Genomic DNA, 14,160 nt, shown 5'->3' on the forward strand with positions numbered 1-14,160 from the left:
AATGAACTAAATAACAAAGTTGAGATGATGTTGGAGGAGGTTATAAAACCCTAAAATCTCAATAATTTAGAAACTTTGAAACTTATGTAAAAAAACTTTTTCATATTTTCAGATTTTAAATACTTAAGTGGTGGATAGAATAAAATATGTCCTACTCAAAATAGGATAGGAATTTAATATCATCTTATCTGAATCAACATAGAGATGTGATCTTATCTTTATCCTAGTCACGTGAACTCGCGCATAAGTTGTAGGATGTGCCTCCACCCATGGATTGGATTTGGACTAACATTTTGTCATACGAGATCCAAATTCCAACATTTTTTACCTCAACGTATGTAACACATTCTTTATCGCATTTCTTTCGTACTAGCTAACAGTTCGTGCAACCTATAATTTCGAGTGTACATGTTATACACACATTATATATAGCTTCACAAAATCTTATAATCTCCATATCACATGTGTCTTATCCTAAAAAAATCATATATTTACTGTTCTCATGTTAACATCTAATAACTTTTTTTATGTTCACAATTATGCACTCATGCATAATTGTGTGAATTGTGAATAATAAAAAAATATTAGATACAAACTTACGTAATTCTTCCCTCTTACATTATTCTCTTCATCATGATCTAGTTCACTTTTTTAGTCGGCTCTACTTAGTCGAATCGCTCGTGACATTTAAAACTTTTCCTATATAACCACAATATATTACACTTCAAGAATATGTTAAGGTCTTAAGAGCAAAAAAAATTGAAGACTCTGGTTTTATAATGTATTGAATTTAGTCAATGTTGTTAAAAAAATACATTTCTTACCATGTATTGAATTAAATCTAAAATACAATAAAAAAAAGTTATTACCTTTTTTATAACATAGATTTCTACTTAATACCATAACAAAAAATTATTACCTTTTATAACGTAGATTTCTAGTTTTTTAAGGCAGAAAAATTGGAAACTCGTCTTACTTTTTTTTATGGTAAAAAAAACTCGTTCTTACTGATTGTATATTTATTAACCACGTTAATGAAAGGAGAGGATATATTGTTTATCTACGAACTAAATAATAAATTTCAAATGAGATAAAAACTTAAAAATTCAATAATTCGAGACCTTCAAAAAAAATTATATATATATATATATATATATATATGCATATTCCTTAATCACCAAAAGGAGACAAAAATTGTAAAATGCTACTTTGATTTATGCTTAGATTTTTCAATACTCTTTTTTCAATTTAGTGATTGTTGATAAAAAAAATACATCATCAAACATGTGTTGAATCTACGCATAAATCTAAAATATACATTAATAGCAACTTAATGCCTCTTATAACGTAGATTTCTAGTTTTTTGAAGCGAAAAAATTATAAATTCATTCTTACCGATCACTTATTAACCACGTTACTGAAGGAAGATGATATGGTGTAGATCAATGAACCAAATAACAAAGTTGAGACGATCTTGGAGGAGGTTATAAAACCCTAAAATCTCAATAATTTAGAAACTTTGAAACCTATGTAAAAAAAAACTTTTTCATATTTTCAGATTTTAAAGACTTAAGTGGTGGATAGAATAAAATATGTCCTACTCAAAATAGGATAGGAATTTAATATCATCTTATCTGAATCAACATAGAGATGTGATCTTATCTTTATCATAGTCACATGAACTCGCGCATATATAGGTTGTAGGATGTGCCTCCACCCATGGATTGGATTTGGACTAACATTTTGTCGTACGAGATCCAAATTCCAACATTTTTCACCTTAACGTATGTAACACATTCTTTATCGCATTTCTTTCATACTAGCTAACAGTTCGTGCAACCTATAATTTCGAGTGCACATGTTATACACACATTATATATAGCTTCACAAAATCTTATAATCTCCATATCATGTGTGTCTTATCCTAAAAAAATCATATATTTACTATTCTCGTGTTAACATCTAATAATTTGTTTATGTTCACAATTACGCACTCATGCATAATTGTGTGAATTGTAAATAATAAAAATATTAGATACAAACTTACAGAATTCTTCCCTCTTACATTATTCTCTTCATCATGATCTAGTTCACTTTTTTAGTCGGCTCTACTTAGTTGAATCGCTCGTGACATTTAAAACTTTTCCTATATCACTACAAGAAAATAACAGTTCACCAACGACACAGTGTCGTTAGTAATTATTGCATTTTCATTGGTAATTGTTGTTAGCAACGACTTACCCTCGAAATGTACGTCGAAGCTATATTGCCTGTTGGTAAAATTAATACCAACGACAGAATCTGTGTCGATTGTATTAGGGACGACAATGTCATCGGCAAATTATGGGTAATCATCTAATAGAATTATTTGTCCTCGTTAATAGCCACGACTGTTGTCGTTGGTAAGTTGTCGGTAAATACTACGTCGTTGGTGTATTGTTAGCATTTTGTACATTTAATATGGTGCCAAATTTATAGGCACGAAAATAACATTAGGAATGTTGTTAGTATGTCCTCGCTAACATGCATATCGTTTGTAAGTCGTTGGTAATTATATCAGATATGTCGTCACTAACATGAATATTGTTGGTATGTCATTGGAATTATGTTGTCGGTATGTCATTTGTAATTGTTTTGTCAGCATTTCATCATTAACTTAGGTATTAAAAAACAAGTATAGCTTTGTTTATATATTTTATACCTGATAAATCAAAAAACTTGTATATTGTATTTATTTTCAAATAAGTTTAAAATTAATACATACATTATATATCATATCAACGTCAAAAGTGACATACAAAAAAAAATGTTGAACATATTAATTTCATTCATCAAAATAATCTTGATACAGAGGATTCTTACAAATAAGTTCTACAACTAAGCAAACCATACAATATCTCCAAAAAAACTATCTAAACATAAAAAAGAATCACAAAATCAACTAGTGAGTTTGGAGTTTTCACAATTATATAGTTTGAAAGTGAACTAAGCTATGCCAGAAACACATTCATAAGGCTCCAAAAGATAAGACAAATAACAAGCTAAGTATGTATAAGCAAAAAAAAAAGTTGCAGACTTCCCTGAGCTTGGCACCATCTGCATGTGTCTGTGAAGCTCTTTAACTTCCAACTAAGTCTATAAAATTTTGCAAGAAATGGATAAATCATACGAATTATTATAAATCAATCATATACCACTCGATAAAAAACGAGAAGACATATAAGAATTAAGTGCTCAATCCTCCCGGTTAGATGATGCATAGAAACCATGAGAATGCAAGCATAGTCATTAATCCAATTGCGATAACTTGAGATAGCTAAATCTAAATGCTCTATATAAATCTTAATTAAAAGTCACAGAGAAATATCTAGCAAAATACATGAAAAGATAGTGAAACAAACCGTTGACATGTCATAGAATTTAAACCAAGCACTGGCATGCTAAGTTGAAAAAAATAGAAAATTACCATCTGGACGTGGTTCAGTCATGTGATGAGCATCACAATAAAGCCTCCTCCAAGAAATTTTGGGCATTCATTATACCAATAGTTTTTCAGAGGAAAATAGATCTATGGCCCTTAAACTATAGTTTACTAACATTATTGCCTCTAAATGTTATCTCCTAACATATAAGTCCTTGAACTTTATATTATAGTAACATTAAAGTCCAAATCAAAACCTATTAAAAATCAACCAAATGATGCCCAGGACATCATTTAGTTAGATTTTTAAATGAATTTTCTTTGCTTTGGACTTTAATATTAGTATAATGTAAATTTCAAGGACTTTCATGCCACAAAATAAAGTTTCGGGGCTATGATTCGAGTAATGTTATAGTTCAGGGGCTATGGATGTATTTTACTCGAGAAAAATGAGCAGAACTGTCAGAGTGGGGGAAAAAGAAAGAGCAGTTTATTGAAAAGAGGAACAAGTTAATATCTTAGTACGTCTCAGAAACATTTCAAACCAATGATGAGAAGAAAGCATGCTTAATAGAAGTATAAATTGAAAGTAATAGCTGAAACTCTATAAAGAAATTTGTACATCAATCATCGGAAGTCATAAGCTTCATGACTGTTAGGTCTAAATTTTGTGAATCATGAATCGAATTGTAAGATTCGGTTCAAATTTATAAAATTGTAAAAAATTAAAATATTCAGCATGTTTAACTCAATACATCAACCAACTACTTAAAAATACAACATTCAAATCGGATCGAGTTGAGATTGGACTTAAAAATCATATTCTGAACCTAGCTCAAATAGATTCACCTTCTTATATATATATATATATAAAGGCACGGCCAGTCTACTATAGGGATAAGAAAACACTTAGAATTGCATTAGTTCTCACTTCTCTAAGGGACAAAAAAAGATAAGTCAGATTTATCTCAAATATTGGCAACAAGTAAGAAAACACTAAATAGATTTTTCCATGTTCTAGCAAAAAATATTACATATAGAACTGTTGAGGAGCTCTTTTTAAGTATTGCTTATCTTGCATCATTCTTCTATGTAGATTAACGTGTCTGAATCTGAAAGAAGAATAGAGTTTACCTTCATGCCACCCATTGCATAGCCAATTAGGACTCCACATTTAGTTTTATTCAATTCATACATCATCTCTTTGGCTATACCACGAGGAGCCAGTGCTTTTTTCTCAGCTATAAGCATGTACAGCATGAATTTGTCCATTCTCTTAGAAAGTTTTGGTGCAATCCATCCATCACTTGAAATATACTTTATCTTTCCAGCAATTCTCTAACAAATATAGAGGAACAACCCACAAGGATCAGAAAAATAATAATAAGGATTAATTTGTCATGAACCAATAGAAGAAAAGGTAACTTGATTATAATTTACCATTGGAAATTCGACACAGTCAAAAGCCTCTATCTGACTTATACCACTAACTCCTCGAGCAGATTGTTATAAAAGACACCAGGATCATAACCATTGGGTGTCAAAACACCCATCCATGTCACAACAACTCATATTTGCTTCGTAACAATGTTCTTCTTCATTGTAACTTCCTTTTCAGGATGCACATCTATTCTTACGACTTCTCCAATAAGTTTTGACATAACTAATCACTAGCAACATCAATGTATCAAGTGTATGTAATTAGCTACTAATAGAACATGCACTAGACTAGATAGTAGGAGAACATAAATTATCACATGAGAGAGAATAGTGAGGGCTCATTCATATTCCACTTGAAAGGCAAATTATTAGCAATCAAAGTATTGTTATAAGCACAAAATGGTTCGTAAACATAGAAAACATTTCAATTTAGTAGAAAAACACAGGTTTTAATCATAGAATCAAAATTTAAATGATTTTATTTTTTTTTAAACTTAATCAAACATAGATATCAACCTTTAACCACAAAAGTGTATAATAACGTAGCATATTTAGTATTGACTATAAACATAATAAACTTTCAAAAGATAAGAGATCGGTGAAGCTTTAACTCATCAATAGTATAACAAATCAATTCAAGTAAATAAGAAGATAAAGAGATTGAGGGAAAAAATGAATCATTTCTTGGAACATGGTTTCATAAACTGGATGAAGATAAAAGTAACACGTGTGTTGATTAAATGTCATATCTAGTACTTCAAGCACTTTCGTTAGTGCTTAGGTGATTACATGAGTAACAAATCCAATAGGGTAAAACAGCAGGCAGAATGAGAATGAATGTCTAGTCTCTATTTCATTTTCCACTCCATCTTAATAAACTTTACTAGATCAAATAAGCATGGAACAAAATGTTACAATAAGAAGGAAAAGAGAATCATGATAAAAGGAAATCAGTATCTTCCATCAAAGAGATCAACAACTAGTGAATCCATGTCAAGGCTAATGTCATTTTACTAGAAAACACCTTAGCTCTACCAGGCAACTACATAAATTTAAATCAACAATTAATCAGAAACTTTTATAACCTTCTCAAAGTTTTAAAAGTAACATTGCTTTAAATATTGCAATACTCTGAATGGTAAATTTCCACAGGTAAACACATCCAACTCTAGACTTCCCTAACATTTTCCTTTGGCATAAATACTTGCAATCAAAAGGGGAAGATATAATTAGAGAGGGAAACAAAAGTAAAGCAAAAAACTAACCCGAGTGAAGTAAAGAAAAGTTGAACTTGAGTCACATTAAAATAGAAAATTAATGTCCTGCAACTTGGTAAATGCTATTCACGCAACTAACTAATATGCTTAGCATTTTCAATTCTGAATATTTAGCGAAGCTTAAGCCTAAGCAAATAGATTTCATTCACAAAGGTTAAACCTAAAAATATATAAAAGAATGGAAGAGACCTATAAACCTAAACCGTCAAACATACAAACCTAAACTGTGCAAGCACCCAAAATCTTCTACGATTGCACCAAAGGGAGATTCTTACGAGCATGTCTTACAGGCAGATCTATAAAATTGGAAGTCTACTGCATTTCAGAGTTAGCATGCAATCATTTGAATCTGAGAAAGTAAAAGAGGGAAATAAGGGAAAGTGATTAATTAAAAGCATCACAACAGTGGGAGAGTGAGAAACATGAAGCATTAGAACAGGGGAGTGAGAAATTGGAGATGGAAACAGCGAAAATATGAGAGGGAAATTAGGGAATGTTGAAAAGGGAGAGGGAAATTTGGGAAAGTTGAAAAAGGAGCGGGTAATTAGTCGAAATGTAAGTGGGAGAGAAAATGATAAGATCTTGTTTTTGCTAAAATTAACATATGAAATTAATTGTCTTCAAAATTACAAACCACATATGTCATTGGTGTTTTCATACTTACAACATACATATGACGTTGTACTTTTGGTCGTCGGCAAGTCGACTCTATTTTATGGATATTTTTGTGCATAATTTTAATTTTACAATTTTATAGGTAAGTCGTTTTTGTGTTGTTGGTAACTAGGATGCCATTCCTTAAAACATATGTTGTTCTTACAATTGCAAACGACATATGTCTTCAGTAATGTTTGTCCTTGGTAAGTCGATGTTATTTTATGGGTATCTTTGTATATAGTTTTGATTGAACTATTTTGTAAGTAAGTCGTCTGTATGTTGTGTCTAATAACAACGACATATACGTCGTAGGTAAAATGTCATTGGTAAACTGTTATTTTCTTGCAGTGTATAACCACACTATATCACACTTCAAGAATATGTTAAGGTCTTAAGAGCAAAAAAATTGAAGACTCTGATTTTATAATGTGAGTGTCACACTAGGGAAAGTCGACATCGTATCCAACTCATCTCACAGTCGACATGCGTACGTAGTATGAAATACGTGTTAATGGAGATGTGGGGTAGCAGATGATATCTGAAGCTTCTCGTGTCCCTGTGCTGGGAGCGGTCCCTAGGATCAATCGGATGGTTAAGTTAGTAATCGGAGAGTGAGAAAGAAAGATAGAGTATTAAAACAGGAAAAAAAGCGGCAGACCTTGTAATTAGGTATTGGGGGTCTTTTTATATAGCTCAATGGTGCCACCGTGGGCCAACGGGCCCTGGTCCATGAGGTGTTAGTTGAGTGCCTTAGTGGGCTCGTCTATCCTAGCCCATAATCCTTATCAAATAGTCCCTTCCCGAAGAATAGGACGAACCATTTGATGTGAGTCGTTAGTGTTCTTCTACTTGCCATTCGCTCGATGAGTCGAGGTGTGATATTATACGACAGTTGAGTTTGGCTAGATGGCTATCGATTGTTCGAGTGTGGCCGTGTGATGTCATTCACCCATGTGTGTCCGAGTTAGCTTCAAGCCATCAAATTATACGGAAATGTAAGAATGACATGGGTAAATCGATAAATAGCCATCGAAATGGAGGTGAGGTTGGTGACTTACCTTTGAACCTAGGGCAGTTAGAATCTGCGCTTTAGGGGGAGGGAGAAATTAAGAGAAAAATTATTTGTAGTTTGTGTCATGATGTAGAGTAGGAATTAAAGGGGGGTTAATGAGATATTATTTAGATAGTTACTTGTCTTGTTTTATTGCTGTTTAAAATCTTCCATGGCCGGAGGAAAGAATATCTCTGATACCAATGTAATGATTAGGGATTCCTGGTAGTAGTAATTAGGGAAAAATTGAAGTAAGGAAGAGAAGGATAGAAGAAAAGGGAAGAACATGGATTAAAAGAAGGAATCGCAGGGTTTAGAGAAGAGATGAATAAGGAAAGAGAAAGTAAGATTTCATTAATTCCACTTATTCTATGTCATTTTAAGCCTTAGGTAGTTGTTCCTACAACAGTTCTATTCTTGGTCTGGGATAGTCTTGTTAACGCTTTCTAATCTACTTTCTTATACGGATCTTCTTCGCCCAGTGACGGATTTTCTCCCTCTTTTAGTAAGTCTTCTTCTTTAGTAAGAAGAATATTGCCTAAAGCAATGTGAGTAAAAGTAAAAATGTCTATATGGGAACCGATCCTAGCTTCCCCGTTCCCGATGGGTATGGATGCAATGTAATAAAGGCATCTAGACCGCTATCCAAGTGGGATGGTTAGTAAGAATTCTGTAGCTCTTCCCAAAAGTTTGTTACAACAGCTGTAAATAGCATAGCTGTGTGATTTGTAACTGCTGCCACATCAGCACCAGTTTGTCCTATTTAGTCTCTTCCTTAGCAGTGTATGGATATAAGATGAAAATTAATGAAATCTTACTTTCTCTTTCCTTATTCATCTCTTCTCTAAACCCTGTGATTCCTTCTTCTAATCCCTGTTTTTCTCTTTTCTTCTATCTGTTCTCTTCCTTATTTCAATTTTGTCCTAATTACTACTACCAGGAATCCCTAATCGTTACAGTTTGGTATATTTATGAGAGAGAGAAAATAATTGAAAATTGAATCTGAATTTTGTACTAGTTGTGAAATATATTGCATTAGGTGGGTTTTCTAGCAATTGTGAATTTCTATTTGGGAGTTTCCAAAATTACGCAAGTACGCACGATCCGACCTAGTAATGGCTTTTGGTATCCAACTTGGCTGTTTCCGCGGTAACTCTCCCCACCCATGCCTCATTCTTTGTTTTGTTTACCAATGATTTTCATTTTCAAACCAAAACAATTTAAAATAAAATATTATAAAATTCAAAAGTTGGCCTTAATATATATATATATATATATATATATATATATATCTTAATCATCATAAATATAATTTTGTTTAGATTTTTCATGCTATTTCTTTAATTTAGGGAGTGTTTGGTTTAAAGTTCGGAATTGGAATGATATGGAATACTCGATATCAGAATCACCATTAATAATTCTGTTTGGTTTGATTCGAAATCTGAATCAACTACTTTATTTATTTTTAAGAATGTTAACTAAACAAATTGCATAAGATACAAATTCATTAATATAAATATAATTATTTTTATGTTTTAATTTTCGTATATAATAATTCAAAAATCATATAATATAAAATAAGTTACAATAATTCTCAATTATAAGGTATATACATATATTTTATTTCAGGATGGTCATTTCTAGAAATTAGAGACATAAGAAGAATTATTTCATTAGAAAACTTTGAAATTATGTACAAAGAGGTTGTGTGTATGTTTCCTTCATCAATATTTTATTATTCTACCAAAAACTCAATATTTTATTATGCATGTTATTCACTAGAACAAGTAGGTAGTATTCTAAATATTTGATTGTTTCGATCATGTATAGAAAACGTGAGATGAGATACTATGCAGTAAAAGGAATAAAAAAAATTGATTGATGTGAATAGATGGGGGAATGATGATTCCTATAATTAAGGGAATGAGATTCCCATTACCAAACTAATATTATTCAATCAAACATTAAGAAATGGAATAAACCATTCTCATTTCTATTTCCTAACTTGGTTTTGTCCAACCAAACACTTCCTTATGGTTGTTAAAAAAAATACATCTTTTACAACATGTATTAAATCTATATGTAAATCTAAAATATAATAAAAAAGTTATTACCTTTTATAACGTAGATTTCCAGTTCTTTGAGGTGGAAGAATTGGGAACCTGTTCTTATATGTATATTAACCATGTAAATGAACGTAGAGAATATGTTTATCCATGAACTAAAGAATACAGTAGATACGAGATAAACCCCTAAAAGCTTAATAATTATGGACCTTCAAAAAATTATATATATATATATATATGTGTGTGTGTGTGTGTGTGTGTCTGTGTGTGTGTTTCCTAATCATCAAAATGGAAAAAAATTGTAAAATGCTATTTTGATTTTTGCTTAGATTTTTCAATACTCTTAATTAAGCATGTCCATATCTCCCATACTTGGAGCATATGGTGGGAAGACCCTCATATTCAATCTTCTAGATACACCCATCAACTTCAATTTATGAAACCAAATGGGACATTAGGTTGACTGTAACTGCAATTCGTGCATATTTGCCTCTTTCTCGTGAAGCTATTTTGTAGTCCAATTTGTGGACCCGTCCAATAACATTCCTTAGAGACTTGAGGATCCCCTTATGATACAGGTGAATAGGAAGGTTAGGGAGACGACTCCAAGCAACAACCGAGGCAATTTTGTTAATCTCTAGAGAGAACATAGGGCTCCAAGGTTGAATAATGAGATAATGCCCAAAAATCATCCATGGTCCTTCAGTTAGAGCCTTAAGCTAGTCCCCGACTTCTAAGAATTTAAACATAAAGGTTCCACTTCCAAAATCCAGCATTTGAAAAGTTCTTGTTGGACACTATAGTTTAATTATTTGAAGGTATAAACTCTTATACCCCATAGTTCGTCCAAGAACTCTTATGAATGCTACTTGCTTCATATCATGTGCAATCAAGTTCTGGACTCTATCAGAGAAATGGATCTTAGGGATTGAGGAGCTTTTATCAATTCTAACATCTGCCCCAAGAATTTCCCACTCAGCCTTATCAGTGCAGCACTTATTCCCCAAATTGTTATGGTTCAGGAGCTTCTCCTTGAAGGAGATGTTAGGGTACGCAGGTTTCAAAGGTTCAGGTGGCGTTGATAGAATCGCCACAGACACAGAATCTGGTGGTGGTGAGACATCACCTATGGCGGAGTCATCTGGTTAGGGAGGTGGGCCGATGTCGGTGTTAGGAGGTTCTATCGGTTGCACATCCACAAGAGCACAAGATATACTGGCGGATGAGAGGAGGCATGCACAAAGAATGAAACGATAAGGTCGCAACGGTCGTTCAATGTTCCCCAAACCGCTCTTGAAGGACTAATGAGCAACGTCGCTGGTTGGCTTGAGGCTGCAGCAACGACGTTGTTGGCCAAGGAAGACGGAGAAGCCAAATATAGGGTTCGGCGCTTGAGTCGCAATAATATTATTAAATATCAACTTGTTTTTGGCCCGTGCGATACACAGATTCATCTTGTCATATAAATATTAAAAAATTATATAATTTAATAATTAAAATTTATGACACTATGATTGTCAAAAAAATGTAAGATCTACTTTTGACGAAAGAGTCAAACATGCTCATTACTCTTAATTTACAACTTTCATTGGTCAAAACCCATAATTAAGTCATTGAAAAACATTACAATTACAGATAAATAATTACCAAAAACTGAAATTCAAAGCTTTGATTTGATTTTGATAAACAAGCGCATGCCTCCTAATGGAGGTGTTATAAATAAACCCTGTTAGAAAGCCTAATCCTAACAAATATGCGGCCATTAAACCTGGTAATTTATTTCATCTTGAAAGATAACCTAGACTTATAAAGATCCATAAATAAATAGAGAATTATGAGATAGAACCTTTTATTGCGTCTGGTTGGCTTGTGATGATGAATTAGGTCGGAAGTTCACCAAGATTGATGTATATTTGTCTTTTTTATTCCATACGGCTATATAAATAGGGATGCATAGTTATTAGACTCATATGAGTCGCGAGTCGACTCGTACGAGTTTCTACGATTCAGGTGGATTTTGAGTCGACTCTATGGTCTGACTCGAAATCCACCTGAATTGGCCATGACTCGACCGAATCGTCGGTGACTCAGACGTATCGGCCGAGCCACCCGAGACGGTCGAGTCATGGCATTGGCTTAAAAAAAATTAAATGGAAAGTGGAAAACGTAAAGACAGGTACTGGATTGTAATATGCATTTAGTGGAATAATTATTGTGTTGTAAGTCTATTGAATGTTGTGCTGGAAATAAATGATATTAACGATTGTAATCCATTTAGTGGAAAACGTACAGGTCTATGAAATTCATTTGTTATTGTTAGGTCTACAATTTGGAAAACGTACATGTCTACAATCTGGAAAACGTACAGGTCTACAATTTCCTTCACTTATTCCTTTTATTTGATTTTTTATGTTTAACGTAAGAGATGCTTCAAATTCAAATAATTAGGACTCTTCAATTGAAGTTATTAAATTGAAAGATGACTCTTCAACTTTTATGAGAAATGTTATATATTTCAAAACCTCTCTTCTATTTATTTGTTATTAACTTAATTTCTTCTTCTCTCTATTCTTTCAATTTTCTACTTTCTGTCTCTCTATTTTCTTTTGATTTTCCATTACCAAAAATCCTCCTACTCTCTTACATTACACAATATCAAGTGTATACTATCAACATATATCAAAGGCAGAGATATCCATTTGACAGAAGACACTCAATTGAGGTTAATTTATCAATTTTTTTTGCATTTGTTTAGTTGAAATTAAAACTATTGTTATTTACAAATTACAATAGATATTTAGAATTTTTTTTTTCAACTTCCTTGAACAGATATGCCTCTTAAAAAATCAGTTCCAAAGAATGATCCTACTTGGGATCATTGTACTCGAGTTAAGGAAGATAATCAATTGCATTTGAAGTGTAAATATTGTGGAGTTGAATATTGGGGAGGGATTAATAGAATGAAACATCATTTAGCAGGTGACCATGATAATGTTTCTCCTTGTACTAAATGTCCTGAAGATGTAAGAAACATTTGCATTGAACTTTTGGAAAAATTTGATACACAACAAAAGTCTTTAAAAATAGGTGTTGATTCTCCAGTAATTAAAGATCAAAGGAAAACTGGTATGGATGCATTTGTGACAAAGGGGAAAGGGAAAAAACAATTATCTATGAATGCAATGGTAAAAGATAGAGAACCTATTGTTGAAAGTATTTGTAGATTTTTGTATGGTAATGCATTACCTTTTAATTTGGTGAAAAGTCCATTGTTTGTTACTATGCTTCAAAAAGTTGGTGAATTTGGAAGAGGGTTGAAACCTCCTTCTTATCATGAAGCAAGGGTTACTTTTTTGAAAAAAGAAGTTGATAATGTCAACTTGATGCTTGAGAAATACAAAAAAGAATGGAAAAAATGGATGCGCTTTGATGTCCGATGGTTGGACAGATACGAAAAATCGATCTCTTACAAATTTCTTGGTGAATAGTCCAAGTGGCACTATTTTTATCAAATCAATTGACACCTCAGATGTTATTAAGGATGCATAGAAGTTATTTGAGTTACTTGACTCAATGGTGGATGAAATAGGAGAAGAAAATGTATTTCAAGTGGTGACAGATAGTGCTTCAGCTTATGTAGCATCCAGTGAGTTGTTGATGCAAAAAAGAAAAAAGTTGTTTTGGTCTTATGCGGCACATTGCATAGACAATATCTTAGAAGATATAGGTGAATTTCCTATCTTCAAGAATACAATTAAAAAGGCCAAAGAAGCATGTGTTTACATCTATCGCGACATGCTTAAGTTCTAAGTTTATTTAGACAGTTTTCAAATAAAAGAGAGTTGAAGAGAGCTGGGGTAAAAAGATTTGCTACGTCATTTCTTACATTGAGTAGCTTTTCAGAAAACAAGATTTCTCTTAGAGCTATGTTTGCATCAGAAGAATTGGCAAAGAGTCAGTATGCATCCAAGTTAGAAGCAAAAAAAGTGGCTAGTACAATAGTTTCTGATGATGATTTTTGGAAAGCAATCATGTATTTTATGAAGTGTGTGAGTCCACTTGTTAGAGTTTTAAGACTTGTGGATGGAGATGCTACCGACAGTGGGTTATATATATGAAGCCATGGATAGAGCAAAGGAGCAAATTGCAACTAACTTTAAGGGTGATAAGTTGAAATATCAACGAATTTAGGATGTTATTGACAAGAGGTGGGATTTGCAACTTCATAGACCATTACATGCTACAAGA

This window comes from Euphorbia lathyris, chromosome 9 (genome assembly GCF_963576675.1).
Source record: "Euphorbia lathyris chromosome 9, ddEupLath1.1, whole genome shotgun sequence".
Taxonomy (NCBI): domain Eukaryota; kingdom Viridiplantae; phylum Streptophyta; class Magnoliopsida; order Malpighiales; family Euphorbiaceae; genus Euphorbia; species Euphorbia lathyris.